This window comes from Sus scrofa, chromosome X (assembly GCF_000003025.6).
Source record: "Sus scrofa isolate TJ Tabasco breed Duroc chromosome X, Sscrofa11.1, whole genome shotgun sequence".
NCBI lineage: Eukaryota > Metazoa > Chordata > Mammalia > Artiodactyla > Suidae > Sus > Sus scrofa.
The window spans coordinates 92,206,489-92,224,286 of NC_010461.5; the positions used below are offsets into that span (position 1 = coordinate 92,206,489).

Here is a 17,798-nt window from a genome sequence, read left to right on the forward strand (position 1 = left end):
ATCTTTGCACATAAAGTTAGCTATCTATAATATATACAGGCCATTTTAAAAGTATAATTTTGCACTTTTCTCTTTTCACTTAATAACATATCTTGGTAATCACTCCATATTATCACTTAGCATTCCACATCAAGCTTTAAAACAGCTGCATAATATTACATTGAATAGTTGTACCATACTTTAATTGCTCCTCTAGTGATAGTATTTAGGTTGCTTCAGGTGTATCTGAAAAGCAAAGAATTTGAAACAATTTAAATTTTCATATTAAGGACTTTATTAAATCAGCTCTGGTGTGTGCTATATTATGGTGTAGTCTGTGAGCCAGCAATCCCATTCTTGGGCATAGATCCAGACAAAACTTTCCTTGAAAAAGACACATGCACCCACATGGTCATTGCAACACTATTCGCAATAGTCAAGACATGGAAACAACCTAAATGTCCATTGACAGATGAATGGATTAAGAAGATGTGGTGTATATATATACAATGGAATACTACTCAGCCATAAAAAGAACAAAATAATGCCATTCGCAGCAACATGGATGAAAGTAGAGACTCTCATACTAAGTGAAGTAAGTCAGAAAGAGAAAGACAAATACCATATGGTATCAATTATATCTGGAATCTAGTATAGGGCACAAATGAACCTTTCTACAGAAAAGAAACTCATGGACTTGGAGAACAGGCTTGTGGTTGCCAAGGGGGAGGGAAAGGGAGTGGGATGGACTGGGAAACTGGGGTTAATAGAGGAAAACTATTGCCTTTTGAATGATAAGCAATGAGATCCTGCTGTCTAGCACTGGGAACTATATCTAGTCACTTATGATGGAGCATGATAATGTGAGAAAAAGAATGTATATAGGTATGTGCGACTGGGTCACCTTGCCGTACAGTAGAAAATTGACAGAACACTGTAAACTAGCTATGATGGAAAAATTAAAAATCATTAAAAAATTAAAAAAATAAAAATGATATAAAAGTACATTCAAAGCTATAGCAAAGTGTTCCCTATGATTTTTTTTTTCCCACTGTACAGCAAGGGGGTCAGGTTATCCTTAGATGTATACATTGCAGTTACAGTTTTTTCCCCCACCCTTTCTTCTGTTGCAACATGAGTATCTAGACATAGTTTGATTTTTTTTTTAACAGGAAAAACAGTTTACAAATTCGTTTAAGTAGTTGAGTCCTGATGGGTTAAAAAAAAAAAAAAAGGAGCAGGCATGCATGAAACAAGTATGAAAGGATGTGCACCAAACGGTTAAACTGTTAACAAAGGTTCTCTCTAGGTGGTTGAATTAATAGAGTTTTAAGTCTTTCTATCCATCTTGCTTATGTATATTTTCTACGTTCTCCAAAGTAAATGTATATTGTGTTAGTAATAAGAGAAATAATGCAGTAAAGGTTAATTATTTTAAAATGAATTCACATGCACTCTGTGGTATGGAAGCCTCACTCTCCTGTCCCTACTATGCTCATGGCACCCTACTTATAGTGAGGAAATAGGCAGCCAGAACCAGCTGTAGGAGGAAGAAAAATTTTCCCTCTACTGTTCTGGGAAGATGTGTTGCAGATGTGTTGCAGATGGGGTGGGATGCAGATGCAGAGCTGCACATATCGTCATCAGCAGCCCACTTCTCATACTGAGCGTCCAGCCAGGCAGGGCCTCCAAGGACCTTCTAGGTTCTTGGCTGAGATCCCTCCTGTAACAAAAGATATTAATAGAAAAACAAACCACAGTTTAATAACATGTATACTTCCTGTATATATGGGAGAAACCCAGGAAAAACTGAGAAACTCTCCAAAATGGCCTAAGCCATCTCTTTAAATAGTGTCTCCAGCTGTCATTGCCTTCTTTATGGATAAGAATTTCTAGAGATTTGGTCATCCTCCTCTTCCTGGTGCAGAGAGGGAGATATCCTTTATAAATGACATATACAATGGAATATTACTCAACCATAAAAAAGAATGAAATAATAGCATTTGTAGCAACATGGATGGACTTAGAAATGATCATACTAAGTGAAAGAAGTCAGACAAAGACAAATATCATATGATATCACTTATATGTGGAATCTGGAAAAATGATACAAATGAACTTATTTCTAAAACAGAGAGAGACTCACAGACAGAAACAAACTTGTGGTTACCAAAGGGAAAGGGGGGACGGGTAAATTAGGAGTTTGGAATTAACATACACACTACTACATATAAAATAAACAATAAGGACCTACTGTATAGCACAGGAAACTACTTGATATTTTGCAATAACCTATAAGGTGAAAGATTCTGAAAAAAAAACATATATATATATATGTATATGAGAGTGTGTGTCTCCAAATTGCTGTGCTATATGCCTAAAACTAACACGATATGGTAAGTCAACTATACTTTATTTAAAATATATAAATGTCTCCTAGAAAGGGTAACTTCTACTTCATTTTCAAAGCTTTTCCTGTGCCTGCTCTTTCCTAAATATAATCAGTTCAAGCCAAAGAGGCACGTTTCAGGTGACATATTCTGTTCTTCTTCACAATGAACCTGGATCTTGCACTATGTGAGCTCCCAGTCCAACCAGCAAAAGCAGGGAAGACAGCTACACAGTGTGGAGATGTGCGAATTGACGAGTCTTTGAGGCTCACATATGGAGTGCTGAGGGGGACCAAGCAGAGGAATCGATCCTTGAAGAATAGCATTCAGGGAAGGCTTCCCAGTGGAAACTGGAAGAACAGTAGGATTTTCAAAGGCCAAAAGGAGGATGGTTAGAGTCTTTCAGGCCCTGACAATAGTTAATAAGGCAGTAGCAGTAAGTTCTGCTGTTTTGTCAAATCAGCTGATTTGTCTACTGGTCACCAAAGAGGTGTGGTAAGTGACTAAGATCTTTTGTTTTATAATCTGACACATGTGAGTTCAAATTTCAGCTCTGTAATTTACTGGGTATTTGTGTAGGGAAGTTACTTTTTCAACCCCTGGTTTCCTTGTCTATAAAATGGGAATTATAATAGTACCTACCTCATCAGGTTACTGTAAAGATTAAGGAAATAATAGATATAATACTACATGGCACAGTGCTGAATGGCACATAGTAAAGACCTAACATATGGTAGCTGTAATTATTATTAATTCTAACAAAGGAAACAATATATGTCACAGTATTTAAAAATTTGACTTAATAGTAGTAATGAAATAATGTACAGGTGATTCATAATTCTTAGAAGTAGCTGTCTTTTTCCCAAGGTCTCTGATATCAGGTGTCGGAAGATTCTATAGCCTCTAGAACCCAAACAGGTATCTGAATTTCTAAGTGAGAGAACACAATCATATATGGGATAGTGGTTAATAAACATTGACCTTGGGCCCAGGAAGTCGGAGGTACAAGTTTCTGGCTCTGACACATGCACTGTGTAATGTTGCTTAAGTTCCTCTTGAATTCTAGGGCTCGGTTTCCTCATCTAAAAAATGGGAGTAATGACACTACCTACCGCATAAGGATGTCAGTATTAGAATTCTGAGAGGAGTTCCTGTCATGGGTCAGAGGAAACGAATCTGACTAGTATCCATGAGGATACAGGTTCGATCTCTGGCCTCACTCAGTGGGTTAAGGACATGAGCTGTGGTGTAGATCAGAGGTGCACCTCTGATCTGGCATGGCTATAGCTGTAGCCAGCGGCTACAGCTCCGATTTGACCCCCTAGCCTGGGAATATACATATGCCATGGGGGCGGTCCTAAAAAGCCAAGAAAAAAAAAAAAAAGAATTCTGTGAGATAACACAGGTAGATTGCTTAGCGCCTGGTGCTCAGTGTATGCTCAGTTCATTCACTGAACAAATGTTTATTGAGCACTAATGATGTGCTGAGCTTTGTGCTTAGGCACTGGGAATACATCGGTGAATGAGGCAAATGGGGACCTTGCTCTAATGTAAAGTTTTCAGTGAATGCGAACTGCCAGTACTGCTATACAGGTATCCCTCACCGTCCCAAGTCTCACTATCTAGATATCCACTATAACCACTTAGAAATGCTTATCCCTGGAGTTACGTGGTGGCCTAGAGGTTAAGGATCTGGCATTTGTCACTGCTGTGGATGGAGTCACTACTGTAGTGCGGATTCATTCATTGGCCTAGGAACTTCCACATGCCGCAGGCAGGGCCAAAAAAATGTTTATCCCAAGTCATTATTCAAATTGAAAGTTCTCAGATGAAAGTATTTGAGTTGCATGGGAGTCCCATCCAGAGACATAGAATGTACCCTTCTCTGGATAGGATAGCATCTTGAGTTCCAACCAATTAAAATCATTGAATATCATCACTATCATCTCCCTCACACTTTCCCTAAGAGTTTAGCTTTTCATGAGTCCTAGTATTTTCTTATTACAAGTGCCTGGGGGCACTATCAACCAAGGTCCATGTGGACCACATCTTGAGACTCTCTAACTTATTATTTCCTTATTTATTTATATTACAGTATATGTTCGCTGCAGTTTAGGAAGGAAATATAATTTGTTTCTGAGCTTGTGAATTATTGTACACCAAACATAGAATACCTATTGATGAGTTGCTTTGTGTTAAATAATTAGATATTGACATGTTCAGTGGTTTATATTATTAATAAATACTTTGTAGATTGACGTATGTAGTTGTTTGAGAGAGTTTTAGCAATAATTAGGAAAATTTGGAGCTTTTGGTTGAACTAGGAAAATGTTATTATTTTCCCATTCAAAATAATGGAATATAGGGTTCTACATTATGATAATTCACTATATAACATGGTCTCAGTAATATTTTATATTTTAATATGCAGGGGTGCCTATGTAGAACCACTGCTATGACATTACTTCCACCCACTATCTAGTGCTTGTGAACTAAAAATTGCCACCTACTAACTTCTACCAACTATTGACCCCAGCATTATATTTCCAATCTTTGCAGAAGCTAATGTTGCTCTCTTGCTCTTCTGTATTTGAGTCATGTGGTCATGTGGTTGGGGTTGGGCCCTAGACCTCAAGGTAAAAGACGAGAAACTTTTTGACTTTGCTCCGGCTGATGTCCAAGGAAGGCTGCCTACGGATAAAATGTCCAACCCAGTCACATTTTTTTGTGACATTGAGGCCAAGCCAGGAAGATAGTGATCCTCAGAGCCAAGCATATTCGCATCGAGAAAGGAAACTTCACATGAAAAGGTGGCCTAGATGACCTTCTCCAAGGCACCAAGCTACTGCCTGCGGTGTGTGTGTGTGTGTGCTAAGCGTGTTGTCCCCTAGGGTATTGCAAAGGCACATAGTTGTTTGGGCAGGTATTGATAAGTGCCCAAATGGATAGTTATAGAATGGAAGTCTAATTTTATTACCAATTAAAAATGTTACCCCAAGCCACAGCAGTGACAACACCAGATCCTTAACCATTAGACCACCAGGGAACTCCTGATTAAAAATGTTTTCAACTATTGAATTTGGATTGGATAAGCAATGAGGTCCTGTTGTATAGCACAGGGAACTATATCCAGTCACTTGTGATGGAACATGATGGAAGATAATACGAGAAAAAGAATGTATATATATCTGAATAACTGGGTCACTTTACTGTACAGCAGAAATTGACAGAACATTGTCAATCAATTATAATAAATTTTTGTCATGTTTTCAGAAAAAAAACAAAAAAGAAAAAAAAGAAAAAAAGGAATTCTCCTGAGGTGCAGTGGTTAAGGATCCAGCATATTCACTACTGTGGTTCAGGTCACTGCCGTGGTGTAGATTTGATCCCTGGCCTGGGAACTTTCACATGTAGTGGGCATGACCAAAAAAAAAAATGTTTTAAAATGGCCTGTTCCTGGTCAAAAGCTCAAGGTCATGTTTTCTAGTCTAAGAAGTCGGGGGAACACTTCTTAGACTCAGTATCTCCTAGGGATGAAGTCACCGTATAAAAGACTCCAAATAGTCCTATAGTAAAGAAACTTGATTACTCTGCATACCAGAACTTTCCCACACTTATTTTTCTGGCTCACAGAAATCTTTTCTGTGTGGCAGCCCACCAAACACTATGCCACAGGACATGTTTTGAGAGACACTTTTACATATTGTAGAAGGAGGTACAATACTAATAAACTTCCTGACCCCACCATCGTCCTCCTCCTCTGTCCTGCCCCTCTTACTTTATGCTTCTCTCCTCCCACCACCACTCTTTCATCTCTCCTTCCCTATCTCTCCTTTCTTCCCATCCACATTTATTGACATATCATGAAGAGATTTGCCCATCACTGAAAGCATTTCAACAGTCCCCTTTGCATTGAAACAATGCCCCGGGCTGTGTCAAAAGGTGAAAGAAAAATACTCCGCTTCTGCCCCTCAGGAGCTGTCAGGAGCTCTGAGATCTGGGCTGGGTGAATATGCAGATTCCTGATAACATAAGTAATCTACATGCAAGCAAATGGCTGAACACACGGCCTGTTCCTGGAGGGGGATGGGGGGTCACCATAGTGAATTACAGCTACACCTTTTTCAGTACCAACAACTTGCCAAACACAGCTCAGCAGGGAGAGGAGAAGCACAATTGTTCTTCCCTGTATAATATATGCCGTTGTACAGCCAGTGCTGTACTCTCAGAGGGACATTGTGCAATTTTCAGAGTTTGTCATGTGCTGCCTCCCTTGGGAGGCTGCACAAGAATTAGGAGGTTTGGTGTCTACTGCCAGCTCAGCCGTGGATTTGCCATGGGACCTTGAGCAAGCCACTTGGCCTCTCTGGGCCTCAGAGGAGGGTTCCTTAGATGACCTGGAGTGGCTCTCCCCTTCCTGATCTGAAATTCTGTGATTTGTCTGATGGGATTGCTGCTCTTAGTTGAGGTGGCTTGGAGTGAGGTGAGGTGGGAGCTGCAGAGGAGATATTTGCCCTCAAAACCTTCTTAAAAACCCCTTGCCAAATGTCACTTGTAGGGAGGTGGGGACTGACGTTTGTTGGTGGCAGCTGATTGTGAGTAGGCATTTGTGTGTCCATTTCCATACCTTGGCCCCCCTCCCCAAACACCAGCATTTCTCTACATAATCAGTATTCGAAATTAAAGCACATTTGTTCTGATGCCATTTACATCCTGGGAGTAAGCCTTGGTATGCTGGTCAAGAGGACAACGTGTGATACTTACCTGGCACGGGAGATACCATAATCACAAGAGAACAACATGTGGCAGTCAAATAACCATAGCGATCACTTATCTAGAATCCAGATACAGGCAGGGCTCCAGGAGAACTTAATGAGCAGCATCTCACTAAGCCTCACAATAGTCCTAGAAGGAAGGTCAGTTCGAATTATCCCCATTTTACAAGTAAGACAGTCAAGGCTTGGAGAATTTCCCTGACCTGCCCAAGGTCACATTGGTGACTGGAGGAGTCAGCTTTCAAACCTAGTCAGGCTGACTCCAGAGCTCTTGATGAGCATGCTTCTCTTTTAATTGGATAAAATAGGTGCTCTGGAAAGGAATCAGTTATGGAGAGGGGAGGGATGGAAGGAAGGAAACAGAGCCCCTTGCCCAGGCTGAGTGAGCCATGGGCTTGGCAGACGTTCTCTGTCATGTGCTGGTTGTATGTAGAAGCATCGGATGCAGCAGAGACCAGGGTCCCCCGCACAGCTTTTGTCACGCTCTGCCACCTTTTGAAAATTCTATTCTCTGGGAGGCTGGTGGGAGCAAAGGGGAAGGGCTTCTGCTATGGCCACATCAGGAAGCTTATTCCTGTGCTGCCTGTACGCATGACTGGCCAAGAGCTAAACCCTGGAAGATGAGGCACTTCCTATCCTCCTTTCAGGACCCTTGTCCCTCTCTGTCCCTTCATGCTGACACTCAGCCCATCAACCTGCCATCCTCAGTAGTTTCCAGTGCTCCAGATCTTTCCATCCTAATTCCTCCATTTAAAATCCTACTTCTATCACTGAAAAATATAACAATAGCAGTTGCTAACATTTATTGATCATTTTTTATGTGTAGGGCTCTGTTGCCACCATTTACAAGCAGCATCCCATTTAATTCTTATGGTCCTATGGGCAGGCACTCTTATTGTGTCCATTTGACAGTGGAAGTCACTCAAGTTCAGAGTGGTTAACTTGTCCAAGGTCAACCAATCAGCAAATGGTGGAGAAGGACTCATACCCAGGTCTTTCTAATACCAAAACTTATGCTCGTGTCCTTCTCTAGTAGTCTATATTACCTCACAAACACTATGTCAATAACCAGGATCCCCATGTGGCAGTCAAATAACCATAGCGATCACTTATGGTTGGATGTTACTTTCCTATACAAGGTACACATGATAAGATTCTTCAGGTTTTTTAAAAAGTATCTGGACAGAACTATAATTCAAGAAATACATGATGCCCCTATGTTCACTGCAGCACTATTCACAATAGCCAAGACATGGAAACAACCTAAATGTCCATCAACAGATGAACAGATTAAGATGTGGTACATATACACAGTGGAATACTACCCGGCCATACAATAGAATTAAAGAATGCCATTTGCAGCAACATGGATGCAACTATAGATTATCATAATAAGTGAAGTAAATCAGAAAGTGAAAGACAAATACTATATGAGATTACTTGTATGTGGAATCTAAAATATGGTGAAAATGAACCTATATGCAAAACAGAAACAGACAGACATAGAGAACAGGCTTGCGGTTGCCAAGGGGGAGGGAGTGGGATGGATTAGGCGTTTGGGGTTCGTGGATGCAAACTATTACATTTAGAATGGATAAACAACAAGGTCCTACTGTATAGTACAGGAAACTATGTATTATCTCTTGGGCTAGAACGTGATGGAATATAGTATGAGAAAAAGAATGTGTGTGTGTGTGTGTGTGTGTGTGTGTGTGTGTGTATGACTGGGTCACTATGCTGTACAGCAGAAATTGGCACAACACTGTAAATCCACTATACTTTAATAAAAAAAAGACCCTCTCTCATCTTTTCTCCATTCCTTCCTTCTACTCATCTCATACAAATTTAGCACATTTTCCTAGTTGCCTCCAGAGTTTACCTTCACATATGATGCTCACTGTGCCTAGCTTGGTTAATTCAAACTTTGAGTCCTGCTAAATTTTCTTAATCTTGCCCTGATATTCTTTCTTTTGCTCTTTAATATTTTTTTCTCTCTCAGCAAGAATGGCCTGGCATCTGCCCTCACCATTATCTTACTGGCTTCTCTTCTTCCTCGTCACCACTCGCTCACAGGATGGACTCATTTGCTGTCATGTTATCCTTGCAAGTTGGGCAGCACCATTTTTATTGAGCCCATTTGATAGATGAGAAAACTGAAGCTCAACTGACTTAAGGGACTTGCAAGGGATCACACAGTCTCTGCTCCAATTGGAAGGTCTTCCCTAGTGCTAATAGCTACAAGCAAAAGTAGGTTTTAAGAGTGCCTGAGATATGTGGGGGCTTCTAAAATATAATTTCGACTTAAAAATCACACCATTTTCTGGGTGTTTTTTGCTAAAGCACCAGAACTAGAATGGAATAAGCCGAGTTAGAGGCCTCTAACGAGCCTCAGATTTTCTATTCAACTAGGAGAAGATGAGTGTGATACTTTAGGCATCAAGCAAATACAGTGAAGTAAATCACCTGCCACTCTGAGCCAAAGCCGGGATGAGACTTAGTAGCTTTTAAAGAAAATGATCTTCTTATTTCTGGGCTCAATCATCCTAATACCCTAACGAATGCAAATATTAAAGGAAAATACATGGCTAACAATATACAGAACTTGGTGCTGTGAAGAATGACCTGTTTTGGGAAGGGCTCTAACTTTTTCTCAGTACTTAGCATCAAGTAGCAATTTCAGTTCTCCATATGGCAAAAGGGCTAGTAAGTAGGAAATTTAAGGATAGTTTGGGCTTAGGGGAAAAAGAGCATCTTTTTCTCCTAGATACCAGACACACCTTCCTAGTCAGATTTCTGCATTTAAGACTTTGTTAGAATTCTGCCCATATTTTCAGTACCTGGCCTATTGTTCAGCAGATGGCAGAGGTTTAATAAATGATGGCTGTCTAGGTGGATTTGGGCAGCTATTGTGTATTGATTGCTTGTCCTGGACAATCATTCAGTATGCTAGCCTATGCTGTTCTTATCAGGGACAACATAGAGCCAATATGGCCCAAACTCTAGATGGAGTAAGTCACTTTACATAGTATGGAAAAGCAGGGGTTTAGGATAATTACTTTTTTCTTTGTCCTTTCAGAGCCACACCTGTGGCATATGAGGTTCCTAGGCAAGCGGTTGAATCAGAGCTGTAGCCACCAGCCTGTGCCACAGCCACAGCAATGCCAAATCTGAGCCACATCTGCGACCTACACCACAGCTCATGGCAATGCTAGATCCTTAACCCACTGAGCGAGGCCAGGGATCTAACCTGCATCCTCATGGATACTAGTCAGATTCGTTTCCACTGAGCCATGATGGGAAATCCAGGTTAGGATGATTCTAATAAACCAAAAATAAAACTTCCTTCTATTTCTCAGTACCTTTCAAATAAGGACGTTACTTCCTGTTGAAATGCAAACACTCCCAGAGGATGCAAAGTTTGGGCATGAGAGCCTTCCCTGCCTGTGCTACTCAGGTTGGCCTCAGAAGCAGGGGCCACTCAAAGCAATAGGCTAAATAGGCACATCTTCCTGGCGTGTCAATTTTTACTCCAAGATTTGAGGAAAAGGAAGCTAAATAACTTTAGATTATTTAAACCAGTGTTTATTGAAGCAAGCATTAGTTTCTATATTGTTGAACTTGGTCTGCCATAATGAAATACCATAGACCAAGTGGCTTAAGCAACAGAACTTTCTTTCTTACATCTATGGAAGCTGAGAAGTCCAAGATCAATGTGCTGGCCAGTTTGGCTCCCCATTGAGGACTCTTCCAGGCTCACAGATGGCCACCTTCTCTCTGTGTCCTCACATGGCAGAGATGGGAAGCAAGCTCTCTTAAAAGGACACTAATCCCATCATGAGGGCCCCACCCTCATGAACTTATCCAACCCATTGTCCAAATACCACCACATTGGGAGTTAGGGCTTCAACTTATGAATTGGGAGTCACAGTTTAGTCCATAGCAATATCTGGTAGACTTGACTGTAAAATTGATGTCTTTTTCTTTTGTTTGACAATAACCAGGAGACAGCAAAATAATTCCAGTCTTGCAACAAATCACTTTTGGCTATACCTGTGATGTCCTGTGGGATATTATTTCCTTCTCCTCTGTCTAGGGGTGCTTGAGGTGAAGTTTAAGAACTGTCAAGGTTGCATAAGCTGCATCAGTATGAATGGTTCCACTTGGAGTTGTACCCTGAAGAAGCCTTAAGCCCTGTGAAACTCTTAGGAGTAGATCATACCTGGATGTGAATGAAATATCTCAGAGGAAATTTTGGTGACTGTGAGTAGAAGTGGATGTGATAAGGCTGAGAACAGGAGAGCACTGAGAGAGCAGGGGAAGAGCTGAGAAGCTGGGGCTCTCGATCATTTTCTTCCCCAGTTTCAGGTTGTTAGGGAGCGGACTGGCCTTCTGGGGACCTCTTTCCAATCTAATTCCTTGATAATTTCATAGGCCATCAGCTGTGCTTCTAAGATCGTCCTCAGAAGAATCCTAGGGGAAACAATCCCAACAAGTTAGGTTTCTGGGGCTGAGAATGAGATGGTATTGGAAAATATTCCTGACGCAATACTCTTTTATTTAAACTCTGTATAGAGTGCACATGGCCAAGGTCACAGACTTTTTTCTTCACCCCCATCCCGGCCTCAGATTCAGAAAGCAATAGCCAATGAGTCCACATTCCTTCCTTTACACCCTGTAAGTCAGAATTAAATGGAACTTAAATGGTATCCTCCAGCCATTAGTGTGTTTTAGGATTTCTTGAACTCTGCTTTAAAAATCTTCCTTGTACATGCTCTGGCCTGCCTCCTAATTCATGCTACTTCCTTGATCTGCCTAGTTTTCACATTGACTTTTTTTCCATCCCTTTACCCTTTTTCTCTATGTTCACAGACACTTTCCCTGAGGTAGCCCCGTGCCCCTAGGCCTTATGCTCACCTCAGTTTGACTTTCTCAAGCTAAGCCACAATTTCTTGTTAATTTCATTCACTAACTTTAATTGATGCTAGCCATATGGTATCCTGTCCACAACCAAGGCTACTTAAGTTCACTTGAGTGAATTATTTCTTTCATAAAAATCCATTCATTATCTTGGGGGTAATATTGACAAGAGCAACGACAGCCACCATTTGATGAGCACTTGTAGTGTTCTACTTCTTTCCGTATTTAAGCTTAGAAACAATCTTATGTATTCTAATTTTATTTATTTATTTTGCTTTTTTTTTTTAGGGCCTCAACACCTTGGCATATGGAGGTTCCCAGGCTAGGGGTCCAATCAGAACTACGGCTGCTGGCCTGCGCCACAGCCATGCCAGATCTGAGCATCCTCATGGAGGCTAGTCAGGTTCATTTCCGCTGTGCCATGATGGGAACTCCAGTATTCTGATTTTAGAGTTGAGGAAACTTAGGCTCAGAGAAGAAAAGACTTGCCCAAGGTTTCTACTACAAATAGTCCCCTACTCAAAAATATCTCTGCTGCTAACAGAGCCATTCCTTAGGTATGTAATTAAAATGTTTAGGGAGTTCCCCATTGTGACTCAATGGAAATGAATCTGACTAGCATCCATGAGGACTCAGGTTCAATCCCTGGCCTCGCTCAGTGGGTTAAGTATCTGGCATTGCCGTGAGCTGTAGTGTAGGTCACAGATGCAGCTTGGATCCCATGTTGCTGTGGCTGTGGTGTAGGCTGACAGCTATAGCTCTGATTTGATCCCTAGCCTGGGAACCTCCATATGCCATGGGTGTGGCCCTAAAAGACAATAAAATAAAATAAAATGTTTATATTCTTGGGATACGTAACCCATTAGCCTCTTTCCAGACAGCATAGTGTTGTCATTGAAAGCACAGGTCATGGCATTGGATAGATTTGGGTTTGAATTATGGTTCTGCGGGGTGACTTTGGAAAAGTCACTTCATCTGTCTTGATCTGTTTCTTTATCTATAAAAAAAGGAACAGTAATTCCATGTAAGAGAGTTATTATAAGAACTAAATGAGATGGTATCTGTAAAGTGCTAACAGAGTAAGTATTCAATAAATGACAGCTTGTCATTAAAAATCTGAGATTCAGATTGGAAATGATACAGATTCTGCCAAATAAGGAGCAGAGCTTGACTTCCAGCTATTAAAGAAGTTAATATATTTTGGAGAAAATACCTCAGGACTCCTGGGAGAACTTTGGAAAGATTTCCCAGTTAAAGGCTATTTCCTTTCCCTTAAGGAATGAAGCACTAGGTTTAGAAAACAATTTGACTTGTTTTGAGGTCTTGCTGTTTCATTTGAATAAAGCCCAGTTGTGTCATTGTTCCATCTGTGACAGTGTTACAATCAAAGGAAAACAAGACCCACATCCAAACTAATCCAAGTGCAGTTAAAATCTTTATAGCAAGCTCTTTCTAAAGTGCCAAAGACAAAATACATTCATAAGGAAGAGAAAGAGTTCTTCAGAATCCCCTTTGCCATTTCCTCTACTCTCAATATTTTTCACACACCACAGCTGCCTTCAGGTCCCATTTCTCTTTGGCTCTCTCTCCCTAAACTTTTCTTACAAATGGAGCCCAAGGAGACATATCTTTCCTCCCCACCCCTCTTTCCTAGACCAGCTCTTAATTTTGTAGTTGCACTTACCTAGTATCTACATCAAAAAGGAGAGCTATTGGAGTTCCCTGGTAGGTTAAGTGCTCGGCTTCTTCACTGCTATGGCTCAGGGTTGATCCCTGGCCTCCAGAACTTTAAGAGAGGGAGAGCAGGAACTAAGAAGATGTGCTTAATATCCTGACACTTCCAGGGAGTGTGAATTCATGTGGGATGGGTGAGGGGGTGTGTGTAGATTGGACGGTAGATTGCAAACACTTATTTATTGGCTTCTAGATTTGGAGCAATTGGGAGTTCCTGTTGTGGCTCAGCAGAAACAAATCTGACTAGCATCTGTGAGGACTCAGTTTCGATCCCTGGCCTCGCTCAATGGGTTAAGGATCTGGCGTTGCCATGAGCTATGGTGTAGGTCACAGATGTGGCTCAGATCTGGAGTTGCTGTAGCTGTGGCATAGGCCAGTGGCTACTGCTCAGATTTGACCCCTAACCTGGGAACCTCCATATGCTGAGGGGAGGCCCTAAAAAGAAAAAAAAATGAAAAAAAAATTTAAAAAAAGATTTGGAACAGTTAAACTCAATTGAAATTTTACACTTACTACTTAAGATATGGTTCCTTAGACTAAAAAGTACTTCATTGGGAGAGGGCTTTAGCAATTCACAGATGTAACACCAACCTTTGGGTCTCTTCTGATTAGTGGCTATTTCTGTTTTTTAGAAAAGAACAGTTGTATATATTTTAGTAAAAAATAAAATCTCAAAAACCCAGTTGTGATTGGGGAAGATCATAAGATGGGCTTTGAGTGGTGAAAAGTTCAGAAACCTCTAACTTGGTGCTTCTCACCATACACATTGAGCCTGTGAGGTAGCAGTTGTCTCCATTCTGCAAATGAGAAAACTGAGACTTATGGAAATGAAGTGTGTTGCCTAATGTCACTTACTTTATAAGCCATGAGGTGGGGCTTGATCCCAGAGCTGTATGACTCCAAAGTGACAAGAGGAATAAAGAAAAGTTGTCCATATAGTTCCTCTACCACAGCCCTGATACTGGCAGCACTTATGACTTGAACCCGGCCAGAACCAAGCTGGAACTTGAACCCACATGCCAGGACTCAAACCCAGCCTAAACCCAGATTGGGTCTTGAACCCACGGTTTTTAAATTAGAATCACTTACCCGGTGTCTGGACTTACTGTGGTTCAGGTTCTTTGTACCTCAGTACAGAAGGAATTCAGCAAGAGACAAAGTGATAGGCAAGAGATAAATGTATTAAAATAAGACACTTGCAAGAGATGCAAGCGGGCAGACAAGGAGGCTCTGCCCTAAGGATTAGGTGGGCTCCAGTTTTATAACTCAAGGGAAATAGGGGCGGGAAAAGACAGCCTTTTCCGCTTTAGTAGTAGCTCCTCCTTGGTATCAGGTAAGAGAGTATATGACCCTATAAGGTCAGACTAGGACTGTCCTGGTGCTTAGTCAAGTCAGCAGAAGGGTGTTCCTTAAATTCCTGCCCTTGGTCTGAACCTGAATGCAGGCCTCACCCCATCCCCCACTCAATGCCCTGAGGCGTATCTCGCACCTCCACTAGTCCAGCAAGCCTCCCTAGGTCTGATGGCCCTCTTGGGCAATTATTAACTTACAGCGATTCCCCAAAGTCCCCTAGCTTTCCCTCTTTATCTTTGGTCCCTTATCAGGATTTCTACAACTACCTGTGTAACTCTCCTACTCCATCCCATCACCCCCACTTTCTCTTTCTCTCAAAGCCTCCCCCAATAGAAATGCATATCTAGTTTCAGAGGAGTAGACTGAAAATAGGTATGGTGATATAAAGGCCAAACCTAGTCACAGAGCGTGCAGATGGCATAAGTCTGGCAAGAACTGGAGGAAGAGGAGATTGATTAAGATACATAGAAACTAGCAAAGGTCATCTGAATGACAAAGTCATAAAGATGGATGCCGCAGTAACAATCATTTGTGTATCCACCACCTAGTGTGAGAAGTTAAACATTAACAATACATTTGAAGTCCCTGTGTGACCCTGCTGCCATTTCAGGAACAAACACTCTGCTGAATTTGTCTTTGTTGTCATTCTCCCGCCCCCGCCAAAAGATGAATGCCAATGGGAAATTTGAGAATACCAAACAGAAAAGGCAGAGAGGCTGACTAGGTGAATATTCTTACAAGGAATTTATTTATTTATTTATTTATTTATTTTTAGCCACATCTGTGGCACATGGAAGTTCCTGGGCCAGGGGTCGAATCCAAGCCACATCTGCCGCAATGCCGGATCCTTAACCCACTGCAGTGGGTTGGGAGCAAGCCCCTGCCTCAGCAGTGAGCCCGGCTGCTGCAGAGACAATACGGGATCCTTAATCCGCTGTGCCACACTCCCTCAGCATGGAATTTAGAAAAAGACATCCAAAGGAAAGTGGGCAAATTTTGAATGCCTTCCACACACCAAGCACTGTAAGTAAAGCTCACATTATACGAGTAGCTTATCTACATATTGCTTATCTGATAACAATTCTGTGAGAAAGAAATTCATCATCATTTTACAGACTGCATTCAATTCTCCAGTCATACGAATGCAAACACTGGCTAGTATAAAAAAAAACCTGTGATTTGAAGAGATTAGATAAATTGTTACTCCATGGTAGAGCCTTGAATCCAGGTCTTACTGGTGCTAAAACCCACTTTCCAACACCTCACTGGGAAGTTTCGAAATAGAGAAAATAAAACTGATCAAACAGTTCCCAGTGCTAATTTTCCTGAAGTTACAGACAAATCCTTAACACCACGTGGAGTCCTAGTAATAGGGACTTTTTGGTTATGGTTGAATCATCTCCCGCTACTGTTTTGTTGGAGGTTAGGATAAAGACTGGGGAACAACAGAGATGCTGACACCTATGAAGTGGGCAGAAGGGACAAAGTAGTGATGAGGAAGGTGATGTAGGTGAAGGGTATATTAAGGACTTTGGAGATTATTGTGTTAGTGAGAAATTGATAGGCCATGTATGTGGGAAATTTTATGAGCTTTAAATTTTATGAGTTTTGGCAACTGGACAGATTTTAAATATGAAAACACTTAAATAATACTTAGTTTAAACCTTTATATTACTTCCACCTCTGCTCTTTCAGTGGCGCCTCACAAATTGTTCTTTTGTTTTCCTCATCAATGTGCTCTTTATAGACATAAGACATTATTACTGAGAAACCTGTTTCACCAGCCCAGTTTTTCTCACACTCCCCTACAAATTTTCAGGCCTTCCCAAGTTTTTCTCCTATTCCATGCATACTCCATTTCTGACCAAGCTCCTTAGGGTGATCTTGAAGGAGAGGACTCCTTGTTTCTTCTATTTTCCTTGTACCTTCCTGCAGACTCTTCATTCCATGCCCCCAAGATTCTGGGCACTGCAGCTTTAAGAACATTTCTTTTTATTGTGAAACGTGGAAGTTGTAAAATAATCGTGGACTCTCATTGGCTATAATAAATGTTTGCCTGTTGCCTGGAAAGTAAATATGGAGCAGCAGCCCTTTACAACAAACCCTCCTGGGAGAAGCCAGCAGGAAAGCAAAAGAAGCCTTCCTTCTGCTGAGGTGAGAAAGCTCCAAAAGTTGGGGCAGGGGTGGGAGCAGAAGCGATCAAGACAGAGAGCTCTTCCTTCAGGAACCAATTGAGTAGGAGTTGCAAAAAGTACAAAGTAGGTCCAGCAGGCTTCTTTGACTTAGATATCTCTTCAGAGGGTGCTGAAGAGAAGGTTCTTAGCAAAGGAGCCAAGGTGGAGCAGTTTGACCCATAAATGAAGCCCATGGTTAGTTACCCTGAGCGGTTCAGGGCCTCTCAGATTCTTCCACCAAAGTACCCTAAGGGCAGAACCAGCAACCGCCCCCCAGCCCCCACCACATGCTACAAGACTGGGGACAGAGTCCAAGGCCAGTCTTACATAGAACATTTATTTGAAATCTACTATTTCTTTTAAAATGTTATGTGAATCTGGCACTCTTATCTCTTTATTTATTTCACTGTACTTTTATTCCCCTTTAGCCTCCTACTCCCCTTCCTATCTCCTTCCCCTAACATAGGCAACCGGGC

At 41.4% G+C, this 17,798-nt stretch overlaps 1 protein-coding gene across 4 annotated transcripts in view; it reads left to right on the plus strand.

Moving 5' to 3' along the window:
- The window catches only part of RTL4 (retrotransposon Gag like 4), a 412,876-nt gene that overhangs the window by 286,038 nt on the left and 109,040 nt on the right, over positions 1-17,798 (plus strand). The window contains exon 1 of one of the 4 annotated variants that reach the window (XM_005673835.3): positions 16,174-17,302. The exons of the other annotated variants lie outside the window; for them this stretch is intronic. The gene's annotated coding sequence lies outside the window, so the exon portion shown is untranslated. Of the gene's footprint in view, positions 1-16,173; positions 17,303-17,798 lie in introns of those variants that run through there. 4 annotated transcript variants of the gene reach the window in all.